Here is a 25,666-nt window from a genome sequence, read left to right as displayed (position 1 = left end):
GTATTCCAATTCCCGCGACGTCCCATTTGACCCGCTATCCTTATCAAACGACTCTCTTTAGACCTAGCTTAGGACCTCGAGTTTTTGGACTCTAGCGAATTTCCTGCTGCATTTACGAGCTGGACGACGTTCTTGCTGGTTCTCGCGGTTCTGTTCGATAATTTACCGACTGCTTCAACGAATAAATATTTTTATTCGGAATACCTATCGGGGAAAAATTTGTCGATTTATTTTTTTTATTTTTCTGTCGCTCGTGTCGATTTGTACCTGTTGGCGAATTAATAAATTGAAAGGTTATTTTTTAAATTACGATACCTTAACGTTGTCGTTGGTCGAGATGATTCGTATAATGACCAGACTGCGGATTGTACGCATTAGTGTAATATGTTAATGTGGATAACACATGGAAATGTACGTAGAATAAGATTTACAAATTGATGTAATTATAATAATGTTTCATTTTGCATAACTGTATTTATTCTGGATACGTATATTTGGATTTATGTTTTTTATATTCGCACACGTTGCAAATGCATAAAATTCGTAGTCAGATAACGATGCACCTAGGACTTTGTCTCTTAGGTTGTCACAGAGGTATTCTCAGCACTGGTAGTTGTACGACAAGCTTGAGAGAAGTTACCCAAAAGACAATACTGGAGTAATGGAGTTACGTTATTTGTATGATCAATTCACGTTGTACAATAACTAGAGTTGTATTGATCGTTACGGATGTGAACTTTACTGTCCAAATTTTGATAAGCAGTAATTGTTAGAGATTTTGATGAATGTGTTACTATCTATGACGTAAAGTTAAATTGTAATACTAAGCGTTGTATAAAAAATTATCCTTTATTTTTACCATATGTTTTGTACAATGTTATTCTCAAACCTAGATAATTCTCTCATAAAATGTTTAAAATGGAGACGCGCTTCGTACGTCCAACGAAGTTAGTTGACGCAGAAAATTGTAAACGAAATTCAATTGCCAACGGATACAAAATTTAATTTATAGTTTTGTCGATACCAAACACAAAGAAGTAAAATATATTTGCACAGAGTAAAAGTCATTTCGAATATACCTAACTCGATCAGCAGAGAAACCTTCCTCTTGCATTTCAATTTATTATTACATTGTGTTAAACCCATTGACTCACAATTAAATAGTTTAAGTAAAATTCTCTTTATCCTCGTTTTTACTATTCCCGGAATTCCGCGATTCTGCTTTCATTATAAATGAACATTCTGGCATAAATCGGCTCGGAAATGAAATCCTCTTCTTTAATGGACCGAACAACGTTATAACTGCACTCTATTCATTAATCTTCTTAAATGAAAAAGTTGATCGAATATACGTAATACAGTACACATATTTGTTCGTCATTTATTTATTTCGTGAATATTCATATTATGCTCGTAACAGTGTAAAAATGCACTCAACGATTGTAAAATATTTTAACATTCTGTATTCACTATTCACGTATTTACCATTACACCTGCATACCCGAAATATACACAAAGCTTTGAGATCGTATAGAACGTCCAAAACTTGATCCAACTGTGATACTCTCAAACGAAAAACTGAGACAATTCAAATATTACATCTGCCGAAATAATATATTCACTCTGCATTGTATAATATCCCTATGTCCCGTTCACCGGATTCGAATGTTTTAACAATGCATATTAAATTTTTAACTCCTTGTTATTTATGCGTTACATTCGCTCTCGTCCATTAGCAAACGTAGTTTATAAATGCACGTTTTATTTTCCAAATAATCGGCTCCGCGAACCCTATTGGTGTTAACAATAGCAATGTAGCATGAGTTGCTGTTAACCGTTTCGATCACCCCGGTACCTAAACACACGGTATCGCCCTAACAACAAACAGTGATTGATGATTCGAGTGAAAAGTAGGTCGATTACAAAGAGCGAACGAAAAATTGTCCCTACGTTTTCTTTTTTATTTTTATTTTTTTATTTTTTATTTTTTTTAATTCAACGAATACGTTTCTTTGTTGTTTCGTCGTTGTGCGCCCTCCCCCTCTCGTCTTCGTCGAAGTTGAAACACTCTTCGCATTTTCGAGGTTCCCGACGTAGACCGCGGAACGGTGGGTCGAGCTGTAATTCAACCAAAGTTCCCTAATTAATCAGGCTCCCAATTAGTTGAAGTAACGAAGGTCCGATGGTTATAGCGTTCACCGATGTGACTAGAGAGAGAACGATAGAGGGCGCTCGAAAGCAAGGAGGAAGGAAATAGCTCGAAAGGAGAAGACGAGGAAGGCGAGGACGAGGGCGATCGCGGTGGTGTGAGAGAAAAGGGAGAAAGAGGAACATAGGAAATTGGAGAGTGGTACAGTGAGTCACGTCGAAGTCGATCGACAAACGGGTTGCCCGATTTCCCTCGAAATTACGTTTTGCGTCCCAATTCGACGCGCAACGGCGCGAAAGGGCTGCAAAGGGGGAGAAAAGTGCGGGGGTGGCAGCCAGTTCCTTCGCATCAACGGGTTTCCTTAGTTCCTGAGCATAGACGGATTCACTTTAATGCGCGAAAAAATCGCTCCATGGCTGGAACTGGTTTTGTCGATCATTTTTACGTTTGATCGACGCTTGATTCGGCCAACAAAGCAAGCGCACCGTACAGATCGGTTTCTCCAAATTGTTCGATCGCGAGCGGAAAATTGCTCGTTCGCGTTCACACGGTTTTGTTAGAGAACACTGAGTTATACGGGTACGAGTACCGCGGTATAGAAATTTCGTGGATTATTTTTGGGGCTAGTGGATCGTAGCGTGGATTGGCAAAGTGCCTTTATGGTACTCTTATGCTCACCTGTTGTGTGCATCTTCTTTTGGTATTTCGAATTCTCGATAATAATGCAGATACGATTTATCGTCGATGGACGAGCGATCGAAAACTTGTAATTTTTGTAAAAATAGAGCTCACCGGGTCATCGCTCATACGATACGAAAATATTAATGTATCTTGATGTAGATTTAGCGTTACATTCGATTCTCCTCGCTGGGAATTGGGGTTTTAAATCGCTACGAGTTTGTAGTAATGCGACAGTGCGAAAGAAACGATACTTAAACGATACTTTGCGATAAGTGGAAATATGAATTTACGAATCGTTTTAATAAGATCGCTTGATGAGATAAGTACGATAAGACCTGTTTCAAGCGCTCCGTACAGAGCCTCTGAGATTAGAAACTTTAAAGCGCCTTTTTAAAGTTTCTCGAAAGTTTGAAAATTGTCAGGAAGTTATAAAACTTGTTCATCATCTCGTTACGTTTTTATTCTTCCTTACGGTTGCTTATATATACTTTCAAATTGGATGTTGCGGACAGATAGTGGTACGTTGTCCATACTTGTTTGTTACAGTTAAACAATGACTTTGGCTAGGACGATTTTGGATTGCAAAAGTTTCGAGAAATGTTAATAGGAATTCATATTTTATTCCACAAATTGATTAATGGTATCTTTAAATTAAATTAGTCTCGTTCTCTTTAAAAATACTCATTTCAATCATTTTTACAGCTTAATTTCTACTCATCCACGAAGACTAAGAAGCGAATGAATTTTACGGTACTTCTGATTAATGTCGACCATCTTTTTGAGATTCTTTTAATTGAATGGAACATTTTCTGATCTAATGCAATTCAGGTGCACCATTTCCTAATTTTTTTTCTACTATTATTTTGTATTTAATCATTTGAATTTTAATCTCGTATACGTCAAAGATACACCGTTACCAATGAAATGTAAACACGTAGACCTTGATTGGTTATTTCTATATCGCGAAAATGCGTTGTAGGAGACGCGTAATACATTTCTATTATCTGGTATCCATTACCTTCGATGTGCATTCTGTACAAGGCTCTTTGAATGTCATTACTATCCACGTCGTCCGATGCTGAGATATAGAAAACCCTGTGACATAAACAACTTCCGACGTATTTCTAGGAAATTCATATTCGATGAGAATTCATCTTCGATGATTCGGAAGAAGAAGACGGAAGAAACGTAAGGAAAGTAATTTCGAGAAAATTGAAAAGGTAATCAACAAAAGTATGCTTGGAAGGTGTTTTTATTTTAATTATCAATATTGAATACAGATAGTGAAATTCATAGATCTCCAGTTTTGTTGGAGAAACTGTTTTCTTCCTCGAAACTTGAGAAAATGAAGATGCGCCTAAAATCGAGAACAGTGACTTTTGTAAACAGTAATTCTACGAAGTAGAAATACTTAGTCGTTCTCTCTTTCTTCCTCCCTCCTTTGATATATAAACAAATAATTTTTGAAACGGAGTCCTTTCGCGAAGCAAACGCGAGTTATACTCTCTTATACACTCTCGGTTCGTATGCGTTCCCATGTGAACGATCGCTCGGAGTTCCTGTTTCGAATGCTTATCGGCGATCATTTTTATTACGTACCGAGTTATCTGCTTCTCTGCAGACCACCGTGAGCCGCATACTAACTCGCGTTTCGTTTCGCGACGTCGACAACGTCCGCCACGAGAAAAATTTTCTATCCGATAACGATTTACTTTGTAGATACCCAAAAGATCGAGCACGTATAGAAAACCGGTTTCCCATGATCTCAGCGAATTTTGTGAAACACGAATGATGGGTCGTGTACCAGTGATTGGGCAGACTCGATCAGATCTGACAATTGAGATTCGTACGTGGTACGAATCATCTTTCGACAAATTATAAATACTTTTAGGAAATATTTTTCTCAATCATCGTTTAACGTTCAAGGAAACTAATCTTCGTGATTCGATTTTCCTTTAGATATTTTAAAATTATGATCCAGAGTATATTCTTTACTTTTGAATTAATTTTGTACTATAGTTTCTAATCGACATCACAAACGGTTCAAAAATGTTACACTTTTAGAAAGATATTCGGTTACGAACTGTGATTGTTACTTAACTCTTTTAAACCTAGATTAATTGTAGAATAACGAGTTTACATAATAATTGAAAATTTATCGGTAAAATTTATCGTGTCGTTGGAAATTTTCTTTTCGATATCAAATACGAGTTTAGCAGTTATAGTTATGATGTTATAGTTACACGTTTCGCATTTACAGCAAATAAACTGCTTTATGGATTGAACGTAAGGATTCATTATCACGCCGCCTCTAACGTTCTACTTTCTTCGAACAGAGGGAACAATTTTCTACGGAGCAAAAACTTTTCCTTTAAGAATCTATTACCGAGCTATCAAAAGTTTTTCTCCCGTTTAAGCGGTTCGAGGTACAAAACGCCGTGCCCGCACTGTGCTGTAGCAAGAACGTAACCAGTCGATAATTGGAGAAGCTTACCGAATGTCGGGATTCTGCTACAATGTACTTTTGCTTGATCCCGAAGATTGCAATCGTTCAACTTTCACAGTGATCGTAATAACGTTTTTACTTATCGAAACGCGCGTCCTTAATGCACATTTAGAAAAACGGCTTGAAACTGAACAACCGTCGAACGGAAGATTTGTTCAATACTTATTTTACATTTTTCTAATTTCATAATTTTATTCACTTTGGTAACGATTAGTTACTATTCTATCAAAATAAGCATTGCAGTATTATAATTTTAATCGAGGAGGGAGCAAAATCTTGATTTCATTGCCTGTGAGTAACAATTAAAATTCCTTGTAGTCGTGACCATGATCGACTAGAAACGACAAATAATGAGATGGCTTGTTCACGATTGAAGTTAATTACTTAATTAAATAAAACTCGTGTATAATATTCTAGTGTTACGGTTTCATCGAAAGAAAGCGTAAAGATACGTTTAAATTTTCCATGTGCATAGTAAATGACAAAGAATACGTGTTCAGTTGAAGTTGTACAAAGAACAGAACATACTATTAAAAATTATGTTCAAGTTGAAACGGTAACAGAATGTGATTAAAGGCGACAGAATTCACGTTTGCGTAATTTTTAATTCGCGCTTACGGGGCAGACTGCCAAGAGGATTATAAAATTTAAAAATTCGCGGTGCAATATTTTATGCGAATACAGAATTAATCCTCGTTAAGTGTATATTGCATCGAAATTCATATCGTTTCGGTATTTATAAAATTTAAGACTGCAAGCTGCTTTAAAAAATCGCGGTATTTGTCGAGAGGATTTGTCAGGTTTCGAGTTCGATTTGTGCAATTAATTCTGTGAAATTTCGACATTAGTTTCAACAACATCATAAGCTAGCCGACAGTTTATCATTTTACAATCAGCACGACTCTCTCTCTCTCCGTAATCGTGAATTTTAAATAAATTGTCGTGACACCGAATGAAAATTGATACTGCACTTTTTGCTCCAACGGTAATAATTTCGTTCTCGTTTATCATTAAAGCGATTCTCGCTCGCGTAACTTGTCGTTCGTTTATAGAATTTTCTCACCCATATAACGTAATTTATAATATAATGGTACAATCGTAAACGTGTATAGAGTATAAAAACAGCTCAATTTCGCTCTGATTTTGTAACTGTGCACGTAACGCTCGTATATTCTAGGTCTATTTAAAATCTGTCACTCAAGAGTTTCCCGTTAAACCATTACTCGCATTACCATTATTGGACATATTTGGACGGTGATCAGAAATAATTAATCTCTCTTTTAAAATGCAAATTCTTTATCGTATACCGTATACTGATATATGTAGAGTGAGTCTCCGGAAACGAAAAACAGAAACAGAATACCTAAATACGTCTCTTGCATTTAAAAGTACAGTAAAGTGTGCAGAGTAGAATTTCAAATGGTACTACATACTTTTATAAATTAATTCGTAGGTCGTCATAGTGATTACAAGCAGTATATTTTTATTAATTATAATATTTTCGAGATTAAAATCTCAGACACTCATTGGTCAAATTTAGGCATGTTACAAAATAAAGAATTATTTAGATACGAGGTTAAAAATTTTTAAATACATACGTACACAGCGTTGAGAATGGTAGACGTGAGTAATCGATTTAAAATAATATATACATTCAATAGTTTTGAATTTTTTCTGCTCATTAAAATATAAATAAGGAGAGGGGAGATGATTCAGGCTCTTGAAACCGTGGTAAAAATTGGGTATTGAAAGTTGGAATTGCAGCACTGTAGAAGGATAAACTGAATTATATGAATCAGCCGATTATGCGAATGTCGATTATCAGAACCACTGATTATCGGACACAAAACGAGACATGTGTCAATAGCGTCACAAATCCTATGCTAACACTGTTTACGCTTTGAAACCTGTATCCATCATAGGTAAACAGTTTTGGTAACTACCACTACACGTTATGCCTATCACTCAAGTGTCCCAGATTAATATCTTATCAGTATTAGACGTAAATGCATTATTAAAATTACACATTTCATTTTCAAGTGTTATTAAATGCTTAAAGAACGATGCAATGCCGAAAAGTTTTACCTTCGCAAATATTTTAATTTCCACTTCAGTTGTTTCAACTTCACTTCTGGGGAAAAAGAAAAAACTGGTACCTCGATAGATAGTTAAATAATAAACTTCTTGCTTAGTCAAACCTATGGCGTACCAATTTAATTTTGGCTGATTATTTCAACATACTCTACTGATGCTCACTTTAGAATTGACCTACCGAATTTTCTACGAAGAATATTTTAGAAAATTTCAAACGTGATCGACCTTTCAATTTTCTATAAATGAAAGACCGATATTTTCTTCGGATCAGAGCATATGGAACGATTTATTAATTGAAAAAACCAATTCTTAGAACCATCCGCGTTATTGGCGAGGCCGACTCGTCAAAGTTATATTTTTATAACAGTACTTCGAACGATATCTCGTGAACGTTTCGATTACGAAATAAAATCAACAAAAATATATTCACGTTGATTATTTTTAATTTATTTATAACGGAAGTTGTTCATAAAAATGCATTTCTATCCACCTGCGTAAAAATAATGTACCTTTTCCCTGATTGTTAAACCTTAATAGAGGAAAAGTGAAGAACAATTGTAAAAGTGCTCGTTACTAAATGAAACATGATTGTTTCTTCATTATATATGTTTCCATACAAACTTACAACGTTTAAGAGAATACGTGTATAAAATCCTTTACGCGACTCGCACGACTTTCGTGTCTGTCGTATATAAAAAGAATTCCGCTCTCTAGCTGGTTCATCTGCTGAAAACGACAGAATTAATTTACATTTTAATCCTTTAATATCGCGAGCGCGCTACCCGTTGAAATACCATCCCCTTTTGTTACGGCACGTATTCGCTGAAAAAAATGTTACGATAATCTTCGTACACGTTGGTTCCTCTTCTCTTTGTAAACAGTGATGCGCGAAATGTATCATATCCGTTGACGGTTGTATACGTCAACCGTGATTGTTCGATTCGTAATATTTCTTCGGCAATGTGCAATTTATAAATTCGGATTCGACTTAATGCAAATTCATACAGGTGTCGAGACAGCTTGCCGGTGAACGAGCGATCCCTTTTGTGCCAGAAATCCCAAACCCTCTCCTCATCCCTTATTCACCTGCGGTCGAGTGTAGCTTTCCACAGCCGCGAGGGTTGGCCTTTCGAAAATCCCTGCGAGGAGGACCCTGGACTCCGAAGAGAAACGCATGCTTATTACGTGCGCTGAAAACAAACAATGTGGCGCTGTTTTAAACCCGTGTTTTGCAACTTGAGAGAAGACAGTAGAAGAAACACCTGCAACTACGAAGAAACCGGTACATATAGTATATAAATTTCACGCTTTGTGGTCGTAAAATATTGGTTCGAGAAAAATTATCTTAACCTCCTTGCCTCGTATAATTAAAAATTGGCTATAGTCTATATAAACTATTTTCATAACATAGTACTCTTTATTTGATCGCATTTTCTATTTAATCGATAAACATTGATAAACATAGTTATTCATATATTGCACCAAAAATCGTTTTAGACGTTTGAAAATAATCGATGTAGGTATTGCTAATTAAGTTTGTTATTCCTCGGTACTTTCTACTGACCCAGAGTATGTTGTTGATTTGAAGGGAACCCATAAAGAACTCCAGAGGCTATAAAACATCTCAACATTCTTTGATAGTTTTTTCTATGGCAACATATAAGCATGCTGAAGTAGCGACATTGTTTTTTAAACACTCTTATGATAGTAATAATTTTAGCGAATCTTTAACTTATACACCATGCTAAAACTCTCGAAGTGTTCGAGATGTTATTATGAAATGAAATCACTATATGTGTATACGTACGTACATAAGATACGTACTCGAGTAAAATGATCTTCCATATATCTACATACAATAGTAATATCAGTAGTATAAGTATACTCTTATATAAGGTAATTCAAAAAAAGAAGTTATTATACCTCAAATTTAAGACCATTACTGCAATAGTTCCTTAGTAAAAATTTCGTTTAGAAAATATCATTAAATACGAAGTGTACAGCCATGAACAATTGATTTATTCGCATTGCTCTTTTCTTCAACGTTCATTGATATCCATGATTTAATTAGTCTCAATGGCATAATATATCTTTAAAGTTCTTTCCCGAGAATAACGTAAATACGTGAATACTTTTTAAAACATCCTCTGCAGAAGCTAATTCACGAGCTGACACACATGCCCCGAAGTTATGAAAAGTTACGTGGAAAAGTAAATCCTGCTGTACACGTAGAGAGTCAGAATTCTCAACTGTTACGTTTTTGTAGCTCGTTTTCCTTCTCCTTAGTTTTCGCGTGCAACGTGTCTTACGGGACATTCTGTACGTCCATAGCGCATACACGTGCACATACTTGCAAGCTGTTATACTGGCCGAGTGGTCCACGATGAAAATCGCGTTTAAATGAAGATGTTTTAATATCGTTTCCTCTCGGTTGAAAATGAATGTACTTTCCCTTTGCAAACGCGATAGCACTGCATCAATTAATTAGAGTGTACACAATTTTTATTCAACGAAGTTACACAGAAAAAATGAAATGCTCTTTACTATTTAGTAGGGCAAGTAGGGTTAATTTAAAAATGAAATTTTTACAACAAAAATGCGATCAAGCGAAAAGTATACTTACACATCGCTATATACTATAGTATCGTATATGTATGCACATTCAAAACTGTATGTGCACATATACTCAGCTGACCTGCATACAGCAGGGATAACTCGGACCAATGTTGACTTTGGCTAGAGGCAACGAGCATTATTGACAACAGTCTGTCAGTTTGCGACAGTGGTAGAGATAGAAGTTTGATCGCACTGTGTACAAGGTAAGAAAAAGAATATCGAGAAGAGAACGTATCGTTTTCTCGAACTGCTACGAATAAAATACATTGTATTTTAAGGAAATATTATCTATCGAATATTACGTGTTATTAACAAATGTTATATGTCCTGCTCGAAGGATAGAAACCGCGATAACTTGAAGGTTTTTGTAATTGGTTGCAATTACAACTGGTCATCTTATAGACATTCAGTTTTGTTAACCTAAGGATAACAATCGTAATAACATTTTTTTATCAGAGAAAACAACAACAAAAAATCTTTATTTCGTACTACTGTTTTGGAACGAAAAACTATACATTTTCAATCGGAAATGTTCGCTACACTAACCTTGGAGATAATCTGGTTCAAAGGGACGAAGCAATCTAAAACATCAAAGTTCGTTCGGAGAAACGTTGACCAAAATACGTCTAGACTACGACCATTTGAAAGAATAAGAAAACGATCTCAAAGGATACGTTGACTAAGAGGATTTCGTTTGCAATTTACTCCTTTGCTCGGACCAAAAAACATTCGTGCAAAACACGTGAGACGGTTGTAAACAACAAGAAGCTCCGTTTTTACAATCGTAATTTGCGAACTGCAGAAAACATAGATAAGAACAATGAATCGAGAAATTATGCAGCAGGGGAAACAAAGGTACTGTTCGCTCGGTTGAAAATGCATTTGAAGTTAAATGAAGCGAAATATATCTGCAAATTTAACGACGTGGAATTCGTGTAATACTCAATGATTTAAAGTCAGTCGTCTGGTTCAGTAGACTCGTCGTGGCTAGAATTTATATTTCATTCGAACTACGATATCCATAATGTTAGGTTCTATTATATTATTTTTCAAATTCGTTTCACGAATAAATTATGAACTTGCTGCCGAGGGCATATTGAACGTGCGCGAGGCAAACTATGAAAGACCATTACTGCCGCGTGAAATATTTATAGGTTTATACATTCTAATAAATAATTGCAAACAGCTAGAATATTGCAGCGAAGTATGCGCTCTACCCGCTTTGAACGAAAAGAATTCCGTGAACGCTAGTTACATGAATTCCAATAATTTAACGCTTCTAGTCCAGGCGTGAAATCGAATTATATCGAATTATGTTTCGCCTCTTATTCACTGAATTCCTAATTCTCGAATATATTGCGAACTTTTCCAACACGAATCGTGTTTAATTTACTTACTTTATTTAACGTTTTTATTACACGGGTATAAATGAATATGAATATAAAATAAGAAGTACTGCCAATTAAAAATTGAAACGTGTTTATGGATTTTCCGTAGTATGGAAAGTATATTTGAACTCAGTACATCTGGTATCAATTTTCGATATCTATAATTTTGTAATAGATACTGATCGTTATTAATAGCGCGTAAACCGATTAGTCATCGATACTATTGTCAATGAATTGAAACTAGAAAACAAAGTCTAACTGGTAGGTCGTAAACAGATACACCTTCGGGTAATTGCTTCTCCCAATTGGTTTCGGTAATTACTTCAAGTTGTATCTGTTTACCTGCACTGATTGCAAATAAGAGATAAATAGATTTGAAATTTATATACCGCCGCATGGAAAAGAGGTAATGTACTCATCCTAATCTACGTGTAATTTCGTATCTAGAATGTACCATCTGGAGTCTACGCCACCCACAGTTGTAAACACCGTGTTATCCGCGCCCTACGAACCCTGTGTTATCTTAGCTATCACTGAAACCTGCTTAAACTTTGCTCTACGCTACTACTTAGGTACTTCCACTCTTACTGCAAAACCTTCGAAACCTAATGCAATATTGCAGTTGCAGCTTACCTTGTCAGTTTTCAATGCCGCTAAAAACTTTATACAATCTCGAATCGAATACCAACCACGTTGGACATTCGAATTGTCGAGTCTGTTAAACTTCCCTTACCGGAATTCGTAGTTGGTCAATCATTTCGTATTCGTCGCAAAGATTTGAAACACAGAAATGGCCAGAAGAGTCATTCGTGTTCCAGTATTCCATCCATCAGTTATCATGCTTCTTCGTTTGAACAAAAGCATCGTTATATCCGGCGATGAATGTAATTTCTGGAATTCGGAAATAGATCGTCATAAAGCAGAACGTGCACAGACGAGAACGAGACGGAAGCACGATCGGTTGGTTCGCCATCGGTGGGCGACAGTTTGTGACAGAATTTTTAAGATGCGAAAATCACGGGTGGGTATACGTATTTTTGCCCCCTGGCACGAGCGAAACGCGGGGTACACGATGGAAAACAGCTGAATTTGAAATCGGATCACGTACAACAACGAGGACACCTCACGCGAATCGACCGTATCGCTATCTTTATGACTTCTCGAATTCTCAACAAAAACAATCCCACCTTGGAGTTCTGTACGCGCCACCAGTTTCAACCCTTCCATTCCATCGTTGCTATTTCTATTCCGAACGTTGCGACATCAACTGATTTATACCAGTTCTGTAGACAGTGATTTAGTTTCTGGGAAAATTAGAAATTTCATTTTTCGCGATTCTGAATATATGTACAACTAATGTTGTTTTAACGTGTACGTTTAGATTGAATTCCATGAAAGGAATTGATGCAATAATCATTGCAATCGATTGTACAAGATAAATGAATCAAAATTAGCAGCTTGTCTTGGAAATGATACAAGTAAAAGGGACTTGTATATGGTGATAATATTTTCTTTTTAGATTTCTATTGATTTCATTATATCATCATACGAGTATTAGGTACTAGTAGATTGGTGAAGATGAGTCCAAACACAATTAAATTCGGATTATTTTTAATTATACGTAATTAGAATTTTGTTAGAAGTAATTTGAATTGTTTCCTAAAAGAATTACCCTGAACAAATGTCACGAGCATGAAAAAAAGTTTAATTTATTTTTATCTATTCTAGCTATACGTAAATGTTACATTTCACAGTCTCGAATTTAATCTCGTTTAGGCTTTAAACATGAATGGGGAAATTTAATGCTTGGAAGCTAATTATGAAGAGACATTTACGTTTTAAACTTTTGCTGGCTCTCCGGTTAAAATGACCGGATTCGTTCGTCGTGCTGCGACATTTTAATTCTTCTCGTAATATGATGTATTAACTAAAATGCAAATGACGGTCACTACTAGGTATTAAGTTTCATATTTGATAAACTGCTTGTAACAATGGGATTATACGATGCTTTTTTGTCGACGCAATCGTTGCAGTCATACAGTTAAGAATTAGGCCCAAGATGGATAATTTGTTCTACCGGCTAAAATAATTCTACAAATAGTGCTGCAAATATTAAAATGTGATAAAACGTAAAGATTCAACATTTTTGAAAATACTATGATTCAATTCTAGGCTCGTGACAAATTCCAAATTCTAAATTTTGGCAATAAATAAATCTTCGTTGTCTTTTCTTTATTTTTGTTGCATTAAATTTATGGAGAAGACCTATGTGAAACATTTTGCACACCGAATTATCGCATTAATATTGCAATTACGAGATTTTAACATACATTCAATTTAACAAAGTGGATGTTGGCTCTGAAGGCTTTCAGGCATAATTTTGTTATAATTCTTATGCAAAAGTTCGAAACGTTGTCCCCTTCCAATTCCGACACGTTTTAGTTTTCATTTGGTGCGCGAATTAAATTTCGTGCTTCTTCTTAATAACAACTTTCCAAATTTCTTAGCTTTAGTCGCTTCATTACGGAAGAACCTTAATGCGGAAAATTTGCACTAGAATTCAGAGGCTGCACAAGCAATGCGAGTCCACGCGTATAATTGAATGCTCTACCATTAGAGTATTAAAGGGAAATATTTTTCATGGTTGAGAGTATATTAGGAACATATTTCAGGAGAACAATTAAGAAACGTCTTTCCGATCTATACATTTTAACAATTACACTCTACATTTTAGCAACCAAAGCAACGTTGAAACGACGTATCTTTCAAAATTTTCGAAAATAAGTGAATCGATCATATTGTGTAAATGACTCCGTATAATGTTACGTACTTTATTTACTGTCAACAATATTGATATCCGCAACAGAATATATAATTAACTTGTCTCGAATATTGAAATATCATTAGTCATCGATATATTCAGTAAATGAACCTATCAATTTGTTGCACACCTCTGGTCGGAAATACTAAGGCAACAAACTAAAAACAAATTAGTACCCCGACAAACAATATCAATGGAGAATGGTACATTAACGTTTAATTAATTTTTCGTCGAAACAGTCGCGAAAAAAAGCGTCGATGGCTCGATACACGCGCAATCAGTGCCGGGCGAGATTAAATTGCCTATCGCACGAAATTTTGTCGAATAATATTAAAATCATTTCGAGCCGATATTGATCGATGAACGTTCACGTGCACGCGAACCAACGCTGGAAAAGGATGTGGTTAATAACGCGCGATGGCAATATCAATTACACGCTGTTCCGTCCGTAGATTTCGAAATAGGATCTCGAAACGCGACAATATTAACTACGGTCGATGCTCGAGAACTGAGCACGTAAAATATTTTTTAACGGTTAAATAAAACTAAATTCTTCCATTTCAACTATTTCGTTAAGGTGCAGATCCTATCACCCTGGAACACCACATGAAATTTTCATCCACCCTCGAAATTGTTGTCTCGAACAAAGGTAGACACGATAAAAAAATCACTCTAAGAACACCAAAAAAGGAACGATGATGATTTGTCCCGATTATCGAAAAGGACATAACTTGACTAGACGAGAACGAGATTTAAGAACGGACATACTTGACGAAGTGTGAACCAGAAACATTCATTATACCTGAAAATGGTCATCTAATATCTTCGCGGGTCAGAGCACACAGTTCGGTTCATGAACAATCAGTGGATCACAGATATGGTTCGATTGACGTCACAGTGAGACGTGACGGGTAGGGATAACCGTAGGAATGTTCGAGGAGTTTACGCATGCGCGTTTGACCGATGAAGCTAGTTTTCAAACATCTACTAAACACTTCCTAGAAAATAATACTTTACATTTAGCATTTCTGCACCTTTATCAAGCATCCTCCGACCAAACTGGCAACTCTCCTTCGATTGACCTCTGTTAGCTGTACGTTGCCTTCTTCTATCCCCCAACTCTCCCCAGTCACTCTCCAAACAATTATTTCCACATGCCCTCTTTAAGCGTTGCCCCACGCTAACTTACGTCACTCGAAGAGTCTTCACCGCGAAGACGTCCCATCATGTCGATCCAGGCCAAAGGGCTACTCCTCTTACACAACTCTCGCGTGTTTAACCAGAACACATTTTAGTTATTTTATGTCAAATCTTCGTGTATGCTCATGACACATTCGATTTCGGAAACGACCGAGTTGCTCGCGAGGCACGATATCCTCCATAATACGTTAACTGTCTTTAGCCGTAACGGAGGAGGCACCGATCGGACGGATTCGCTATTGGCGGGTTCTGCGAACGTACCGAGTTCATATATTTCGGTAGCGAGGGAGAACAACAGCGAACCAGCGAAAAGAGAGGAAAAGGGACGAAGACGCAAGTCTGGGAGAGAGAGAGAGAGAGAGAGCTGCACCGTTATCCAGCTGCAGCATGAGAAAAATGGCCCGTCTTGTAGTTTCTCCCTTTCGTACCGAAGAATCCACGCCGGGCGATAAATCAGATCGCGTCGCGTCTAAAACCGATGGTGCAACTTTCGTCCAATAACGTGATACGTAAACGTCCGTATACACGCGCCAGCTAAACTCGCCTCGACTCGATATATTTGCGCGATACTTCGAAACCACCCCTCTCTCTCTCTCTCTCACTCTTCCCGTTTTCCTGCGTTCGTTTGTTTCCATCCGGTTCTCTTGATGGGATTCTCCTCGCGCGACTGTTTCGTAGCCAAGTCTCCCTTCAAGTGCGTCGTGTTTGTTGTTTCACGGATCTGCAATTAGATAGTCAACAGTAGGTTGCGAAATGAAACCTAAAAGGTGAATCCATTTTTAACGATACATCATCTCTTCGGTAAAGAGCGTGAACTCGAGATGCATTTTACTCCGAGCGAGTTAGTGACTCACCGGTGGATTGTGAAATCGCTATAACGAGCTACAGCCATCGAAGGAACACGTCCATTTGCGTCGCAGTATTCTGAGTTAATAATCGAGATGAAGTGGCTACCCAAAGAAGAAAATGAACGAGTGTAGTAATTCATTTACAGCGAAGAATGATTTTAAGAAATTAAGGGTGTGCTAATATTTGATTAAAACTAGAGAATATCTCTCATTAATCGAAGAGGTATTATTGCCATTCGGAGTGACGTACGCGGACAGAAACATGCCTGACAGTACAGTAGATATATGCGTAGAGCCTGGTGCGTTTTAGAATGAATTGAATTTTTAAGCAAACACATTTATCGCGTTAAATAAAATGTTTCCTACCTTCGTTTTTGTCCTGTTTATTCTGGAATTCCTGGACGATAATCGTGCGCATTAACACCATTTTATTCCTTCCGGCAGGTTGGCTACATCGACCGAGGAGGACAAAAAGGAAAACATTCCAAAGTATAATACAATCGTATTGGAAAAGCCCATATTCTGAGGTGGATCGGATAAAAGATGTCGCTCGCTGGATATAACGTTCTCCAAAGAGTAAATGCAAAGTGATACACTTGAATCGATTGACAAAATATGAAGGGCGCTCCGATCTCTTAGTGGGAAGGAAACGAAACTGAGGATCGAGTTCTCGAGACATCATCAAGAGTCAAGAGCAAATGTTAAGGAAAGAGAGAGATTTCGGTCTTTGGTGAAACGTTGTTCACGTATTGGGATTAGCAATTCATCCAAGTGGAGCCTCTCGTTTCTCAAGAGAAAACTCAAGTCTGTTATCACGAGACACCTCCGGCTAGACTGCATTACAGTACGAAATAACTTAGAATTTGTTTTATTCGAAACTTGTACCGAAGTGAATTACAGTGTGGAATTGATAGGATTCTAAAGTGATTTGTAAGTCGATGGAACGGTACGATTATATTGTTTCGATTCCATTTGGGATGTTGGCATAATATCAGAAATCTTTCAAACGAACTAATTAAATGCAAAAGAAAAGTAATTCCTCCGCAAACGAACATGAAAATTTCCACTTAATATTTTTGAAAATTCCTGATATTTTTAAAAGCATTTCGAAAGAATTCGCACTGGTAAAGATTGATGTTCAACAATAAACGGTTATAATGTGGTATTTGTCGAGACTAAGAGCAACAACCACTTCGAGGTTAATGTTCGTGATATTTCACTAAAGTCAAATGTTCGGAACCTGTTAGTAACTAAATACCGTGATTAGCCAATCCTTGGTTGGGGAAAGAGAAAGTTACTAACAGTATATTCGTAGGTAGACTTGTGTGCGTGGGAAAGTATAGATCTGCTGAGCCGAACTTTCCGAAGTTAATCAGCAACCATCAACTTTACGAAGAAGTAAAAATACTTGGAACAAATTTGTTCGTATTTAAAAATTAATCAGGGATTATCGAACCAAAATAAATGGACCAACAAGTACTCACCTTATTTCAATCTATTACATTTTTTAAAATATCAAGTAGACAGGCTATACCTTATCTGAATTCTTTGTCTACGTATACGATCAAGGTCTTATTCGAAAGAAAGTAACCTGCGATTTATCTCTCGCTACAATAGAAAAACAGTCAACAAAAAATCTAATTTAATACATATTAATGTTAACTTAAAATTAACCTATAAATATATCATTTGTAGATTTAAGCAATAACCGAATAAAATGTTAGCTCACGAATCGACACGAAGTTCATGAACCCTTCTAAATTATGTTAAACGAAAGCTAGTCGCGGTGAAGAAAGCAACGATCGATAAATTATTTTTTGTTCTCTGAAACGTGAAGCTAAGCAGGCGAGGACGTAAAAAGTCCTTCCGTTTCCTCCACTGTTCGAAAAACAGAAACATTCGAGATTCTTGAACGATCAAAGACCACGTGTGTGCCAGTCGCAATCACGGCGTTTAGTTTATTTTTACACCGAGAAGTCGAGCGGAAATCTCAAGACGTAAAGGAAGGGAAGTTAATGTTTTTCCTTTTCGCTACATTTTCACTAATAACACGACCTTCCCCAGCGAAAGCTAAAACCCAATTATCAACGACCGTTTTCATCACCACATCATAATAGTAAACGGTAAAGTTTACGTGAAACACAATTATACTCCGAACAAATCAGATTACATTTGCATATTGCGAACAATATATGGGATCTTATTTCTACATCACGAAAACACATCAATAATAACACGGATTAGAAACAAATCACATCGTTATTTTAGTACTACTTAATTTAGTAATACTGATCATTCTTATTGCAACATACATTAAATATAATATATAATTATTACCAGTGTGTCCTGGCTTTATGAAGGAGTGGCAACTAAAATAATTATGCAGACTTTCAGCTTCTTAAGAAAAAAAAAAACAATCTTAAGGAAATTAGTTGACTTAATAAAAGTACGTTTTTAAAGACACCCTTACCAAAACATCCTCGATAGTATAGTGGTTAGTATCTCTGCCTGTCACGCGGAAGACCGGGGTTCGATTCCCCGTCGGGGAGGGGTTAACATATCCTTTTTATAACCCCATTAGTTTATAACATTCGATGTTAATTTCATATGAATTTACTTACATACTTACTTTGTATTTTCTCTCTCAATCTTTGGAAAATATCATATAGCGTTGTATCCATCTTTCTTATTTTAACTTCTTAAATCGATGTATAAGATTTTTAATAAAATTTCTATTATTTTATAGTCTGTCACAATTGAATGGGTTTCTATACTTTTGTACATAAAAGTGGATACTACGTGTAAAGTACAAAAATATACCTATTAAAATATTCGTCTTTGCGTAAATAGAAAAGAAATTAACGAACCAATTAACATTATTAACGAATAATGTTCGTTGCAACTTATTCTCCAAACAAGTTTCATAATTTTTTAGGCAATAATGCGATTTCCATAAATGGGGACGAGGATATATTTTTATACAATATTTGTTATTGATAGCAAGAATCGTGGGCGGAAGTTCGTAGAGAAGATTATCGGTGGAAAGATCGAGCCTGTAGGGGTCCCCGCGAGACCGGCGCGGATGAAGAAATACGTATAACGCAGGACGAGCCAGCTTTTTTCCCCATCGTGCTACGTCACATGACGTTTTGGAAGGGAAAATGATATAGGTTAAAAATACGTGAGCGAAATCTTTCAAGAGGCACCCGGAGCCCACCGGAAATACAAAGTCGACTTCGTGTCCCTGAACGAATTCGTGTGATACCACCTACCGGACGGGAAAGGCAATCCTTAAGACGTTTTCACGAAAGCATTATTCTGAAAAGAAATGCAATTGCATGCGCTGAAAAGACATCCATTCAACTTCATTGAAAATGTTGCTCATTGTTGCTTTTCTTTACCGTTGAACAGAAAAATACAACCACAACATGGAATTGAACTTTCGAGATTTGTATAGAATAACGATCGACTTCATTTTATATCGTGTTATCACAATAACCTGGAATATTTTTGGCGCACGTTTCGATGTCGTATTTCATGTGTACGGTGTACGGTAGGAAATTTAGATTTTTCAAAATGTGGTTCAACAATTTTTAAAAGAATTCTTTGATCGTTATTACGATCGCTTCATATACATAATTAAAGTTGCATCAACTGTTTATATTTACTAGCGATTTTTTCTCTTCGTTAGAGTCTGTTTAGTATTTTTGATGTTTGATTTATATCTTTGAGGAATGTAATTATCTTTAAATTTTTCAATTTCACTGTTTGATTCGAAAATTTTCCTCCACCTTTCTGGCGTTCGATTAATATATGTTCGACCGTGAGTTACACGTGTTACAAATAGTTTACTTTTACAACTTTGTGTATAATACATATATATGTATTATACATTGGCGTAAGATGATTAATATGGTTTGAAATTGATTAAAGTTTTAGGTTGTAAGTGGAAACAACGTTATAAAGTCCAGAAGACGTTGATTAATGTTACTATCCCTTTGAGGGAGATACGCGGGAAACACTTCCATGGGAATACCGACGACGGGAAAATGTCAAATGTCGAAATTCTCGTAAATTATGTTACACGAGCTGCATTTTTATCATTGTGCTCCACTTTTGTTACAGTTAAAACGATATAATCGGATTAATATAATTTTAGACGTAAATATCACATTTAAAGTTCTATTGTATTTCAGGGTAATCAAATTTTTCTTTTCAGCGAGGCTTTTAACATTTTGAAAAATATATTATCACATTAAAATACATCTACGAAATAAATTATCGAAATTTTTTAAATTATACAGTCGTTATCTTTAATTCACCAACACTTCGTCCACCTGTCACTACTTCTTTCGTTCAACATCATTCTACATTTTCTTTTCATACTCCTATAGTACAATATCTTTGAAATTAGGTTTAAAGTCATCTTTTGGCTCTATTTTGTCGCTACACAATTACACGTAATTACTTTTCCCGAATTTACGTAATAAAGTCGTAATAATAATACTTACAACTGCGAAATAATTCACGTCACTTCAAACGATTAACGCCGATTACCGATACGATTTCGTGTTTCCATTGAAAAAAAAGAAACTTGTTTCCCGCGTTTCATTTACCACGGTTCAGTGGATACATCGCAGTGCACACGATTCTTTTATCGGCGCCGCTGAGGTAAAAATAAATCCGTCGTTTTCCTATTCTCGCGCAGATTACAGAACAAGTGTAGCTTGTAAGATGAGCACAGTTCCGCGTTCATTGCTCTACCTGTGTCACGCGACACGAGGGTCACAGCACGCGCAGGATTTCATTATTTCGCCCGAGTCCACCGTGAAAATATATTCAAGTGTTCGAGACAGAACAAACAAGACGACAGGGATTAACGGGATTTTCCGAACATCTGCTGATAGTTCGCTCCAACTATCAAGAAGTTGCTCCGTCACTTAATTACCGAAGTCGTTTCAACGTTTGCCACCGTATCGTGTGCGTATCGTTTAAGATTATTACCGCTAACTTCCCGTAAAGCTTCGCTTAGATTGCTTCGACACACTGTACACCGCGATCCGTGTTAGTAGGCGTTCAACCTGCTCTAACAAGCGGAGCAGAACACACCGAAGCACGAGGCACTTAAAACATACGCGTGTATTCGTAAATTTGAGCTCGTTCCACGAATTCTGAAACACGACAATCCCGATTGTTGTTACCGCGCGTCACCGATCTCGTTCCACCGATGAGGAGCCTCTGATCTTCCCGTGTATTTGTGGTGGAACGAATCGTTTGAAACGAGACTCACGCTCGTGTACACGGAAACGTCTGCAACGTGTCCTGTACATTTTCGTGTTGTTAGTTCCGAGCTTGATGACATATTAGAGGATTGGCGCATCGTTACTAAGTTGTAAACGTATAAACTATTCCTTGGTAGAAGTTCCAGCATAGAGTTATCAGAAAGTTCCTCGAAGTTGTGCAAGCATCAGCGAGAGTTTAATCGACGACTCGGTTAATTGGCTGCAAGGGTTTTATAATTAAATTGCATGTATCTCTTTAATGCTGTAAATTGCGACGAAATTGGAACGCACTATCGGTTGTTTGCTCCTTTGGGACCTCTCGTTTCGAACTGGTCACTTTTCGCGTTGAACACTGTATGCTATCAATGCTTCCATTTTTCTTTTTCTTTTCTGTTAAGAGAACTTTCAATGACCATCGATCTAATTTAACGTCCGTTGTTGCTCTCGACGATATTCTAACTTGTTTCGACATTTTTTATTTCGGAGAACGAGCGCCGAAATACTCGTCGATCGAGAACGATCGTTTGCGAGAAAATTCTAAATCTTTAGCACATTGTATCGTATTACGATTCAAGATTCAGTACGCTTGAACACAGTTCTCGCGAAAATTATACATAAAACGAGTAATTTTTCAAAACTGCCGAGACCAATACCATCGTCATATTCACGTGTATCGGCGATTGTGAAATTTCAAAATTTTTAAAAGTCACGTAACAAAGATATTCAGTGCACAAGGGGACGCTTAAAATAAATTTCAAATGTGCATCTCCGGCTGAGAATTTTCCATTACGACGATATACAAAATGGCTATTGTCCTTCTCGCGCGCAATAAAACGAGAATTCCGTTACAAGTTTACTGTCTCGGGTAACATATTACGCAGGTGGCACAGGAATAGAAGAACCTTCCTAGCGTGATGTATGGTGTTCGGTGACGAAAGTGGAGAAAATATAGAAACAAGAAATACAGTTCGATGGTAGGAAAGATAATCGGCGAGAAAGGGGAGAGCTGGTCGAAACGGCTAGGTTGAGATTTTTCCGTCGAGTCGTCTACGGTGAAACTCGAAGAGAAAGACGAAATCGTAACAACACCGAGAAAAGGCAACTGGGAGAGGAATAAAAACGTGTGCCATACTTTTACGAGTCTTCTCTACTTTCGCGAGTAATGTGCGAGGCATATGGTACTGTGACGGCTGTTACCCCTTTACGGCTCTCGCTGCCCTTTTCTAACTCGCTGTCCTCGGTATTCCTGCCACGCGTTCCAAAATCACCGGCTGCTAAAAACGTGCATGCGAGACGAGAATGCCCGTGCCTTAAACGACGATGCGATCCTCCCGGCGGAACACCTATATTAAACAAGTGTTCGAGTCCAAGGCGTTCTTCGCGTCGATATTGGCACCCAGTACCGAGAGCGCTAAATGCGAGCGCTCGATGATGTCGTAACGCGGGGAGTTAGCATAATTCGATGTGCAGTTCGCGTCGCCCGAGTTTTTGGGAATATCCTCGGGGACGGTGATTCATTTTAATGGGAGACGACGCAACGATGGACGAGCTGTTATCTTTATCGAAACGAGAGGACGAACGAATGTGACGAAACCGATCGAATATTTACGCGCGTTTAGTTCGCGACGCGTCTCGATATTCTCGAAACTTGAAACGATATTTTCGCGATGCTCCCCCTTTGCACAGAGTCTACGATATCTTCAAAAATGAGTTTCACTCACTATTGGTACCACGTGTTTGACTTCTGAAACTGTCGTCCGTTAGAAACGTTGGAAGAATACATCCACCGCGACGACGTCCACAAGTATCTCCTTGGGATATATTTTCTGTTACAGGGGACGGAAAAAGAGCTCGGAGGATCGGAGAGTGTACGGTACTCGCACGTGTTGATGAGATGTTCGATGTCTGAGTCGATACTGGATCATTAAATACTACCTTCACCGAGGTAGATTATTTCGGAAACAAAAGATGTGCAATGTACGAGGTCACGTTCGACCTGGAGTATTTAGGTTGTTAATTGTATCTTACGACGATCTCGATTTTATATCGAAATGAAAAATAGACACATCGAATATCTTCTTCGAATATACGAAAGACGACTTGTTTAATATTTGACTATTTTTAGCTACACTTTTGTGAAAGTCGATACGCAAACCTGTGTCGAGGGAGCATTTTTTGCGAGTGTTACGTGTTTTTAAATTGTTTGGCCTATTTTGACGAAATTTCAAGCGAATATATAGGCGCTTCTTTTTAGTAATGAAATCATTTAGTCGATATTAATCAATTTTGGTATATTCAGAAATTCCAGTTAGAAATCAATTAACGACGTTTATTAACAGTTTTCGGTGTTTAATGACAATTATTGACAGTAATCGAGAGGTATATTTATTGATAATTACCACTATATTGGGGTATTGGAGCATCGAGATATTATTGGATTAGTGATTTGCTGCGTTAGTGACTTGGTGCATTGATGTATCGGTGATTTGATGATCGTACCGGTGGATTCGATGCAGGAAATATTCTATCACGTCGATAGAACTGAAGTGTATTATTCGCAATAAAGAGAGAAATGGTTGGAGTGATATTAATAACGAGCTCGTTGTATAAGAATAACTTTTACGGTATTCGCTCTTTTAAATTAATAGTTCCGATGCAACGAATGGAGAATATGCACGAAATCAAAATTAATACGACAAATTGGAAGTAAATGTACTTACAGAAGTGTATATATGATGGAGTTTGTCATGTACGTGTATAAAATATGGCAAACTTTTTATTTTATAACTCCATATTTATGACAAATTACGTTACACGTAAAAGTCTCTATGTACATTTAATTGTATTTTAACTTTACCGTATTAATTTTAATTCGATCTATATTTCTTAATATTCGTTATACACAAATACAGAGATTTCATCGAAACAGCGCAACCTAATATTATTTAACTTTATGCAGCCACCATAACAACTGAAACGATTCGAAAATTTCATTTTTAACTGTCTCGCGCAGTTAGTATTTTACCTTAAGAGTCACAAGATCAAGATTGTTGCACAAACGATTTATTTCATCGTGGTGAACGTTTTCTCTTTTTATAATTTCCCAGCTCAAAATACGATAAATATTTTAACAAACGAGAGGACAAAAAATTAATTGCATTTACTTCTCGATTTACCAGCGACGAACGAGGAGTTACACCATTTCTAAATGGTATCACAGTTTTCACAAAAGTGTATCTACGGATCAATCTCGACGTAACAACTAATTTCAGAAAGTTTCGACGGTTGCAATCTACGCGAAAACATCTTCGCGAGTAAATTCCGCTTCGAGGCACGAAAGCGTTTTTCCACCCGCGGGAAACCCTCTTCTCGATACGAATGAGGATCGTCTTGGTTATTCTCTTTTTTCGCCGTGGCTCGTCGATACTTTGTTCGCTGCATCCAACTAATTGCATCAGGGTGATTGTCTCGGGGAGTTGTTTATTATCCGCGACCAAGTTTACGTACTTACTTAACCGTTGCCCGAGATATCACAATCTGGGCTCGATAACACGAGTTAATTTAATTTCGAGGACAACTTTCCCCGGAACTATAGCCGATAGAGAAGTTACTCTCTAGACTTTGTCGCGTTTACGCTTCGTGGTCGAAGTGCTCAGCCTTTTCACTTTCGTCGAGCTCGCTGACCGATTGGTTCGCCGACGATATTTTCGGAACTCTCTCGGTGCATTCCTGCACCAAAAGGAAACACGATCCGACGATATTCTCGAAGTACGGTAGGATGAATCTCTCCCTGAAGCAACGTTTGTACCACTCGAGCTCTTCCCTCTTTGAAGCATTCTGCTCGAGCAATTCGTCGAATTTGATCGATTTTCGTCGCGCCATCACTCTCGGTACTTCCCGAACCTTTTCAAAGCCGCCTCTGTACGTTGCAACGTCGATCGTCTTTTTGATGCCTAGCGCCAAATCGTGTAAGTCGACCTCCATGTATTCGTACCGTGTCTTGGTCTCTATTTGCGTGTTTTTTGATTCTCCGTTATCGATGTTGCGTGGCTCAACGTCTCCGGCAACCAACTGAACGCGA

The 25,666-nt window shown here is 37.3% G+C and overlaps 1 non-coding gene across 1 annotated transcript; it reads left to right on the top strand.

Moving 5' to 3' along the window:
* Nucleotides 1-18,780: 18,780 nt before the first annotated feature.
* Nucleotides 18,781-18,852, top strand: Trnad-guc (transfer RNA aspartic acid (anticodon GUC)). The gene has a single exon. It is a non-coding gene; the product is annotated as a tRNA-Asp (tRNA).
* Nucleotides 18,853-25,666: the final 6,814 nt, after the last annotated feature.

Source organism: Ptiloglossa arizonensis, chromosome 13 (genome assembly GCF_051014685.1).
Source record: "Ptiloglossa arizonensis isolate GNS036 chromosome 13, iyPtiAriz1_principal, whole genome shotgun sequence".
In the NCBI taxonomy this organism is placed as follows: Eukaryota; Metazoa; Arthropoda; class Insecta; order Hymenoptera; family Colletidae; genus Ptiloglossa; species Ptiloglossa arizonensis.
Note: the sequence above shows the minus strand (reverse complement) of the source record. Positions and strands in the feature narration are given on the sequence as shown.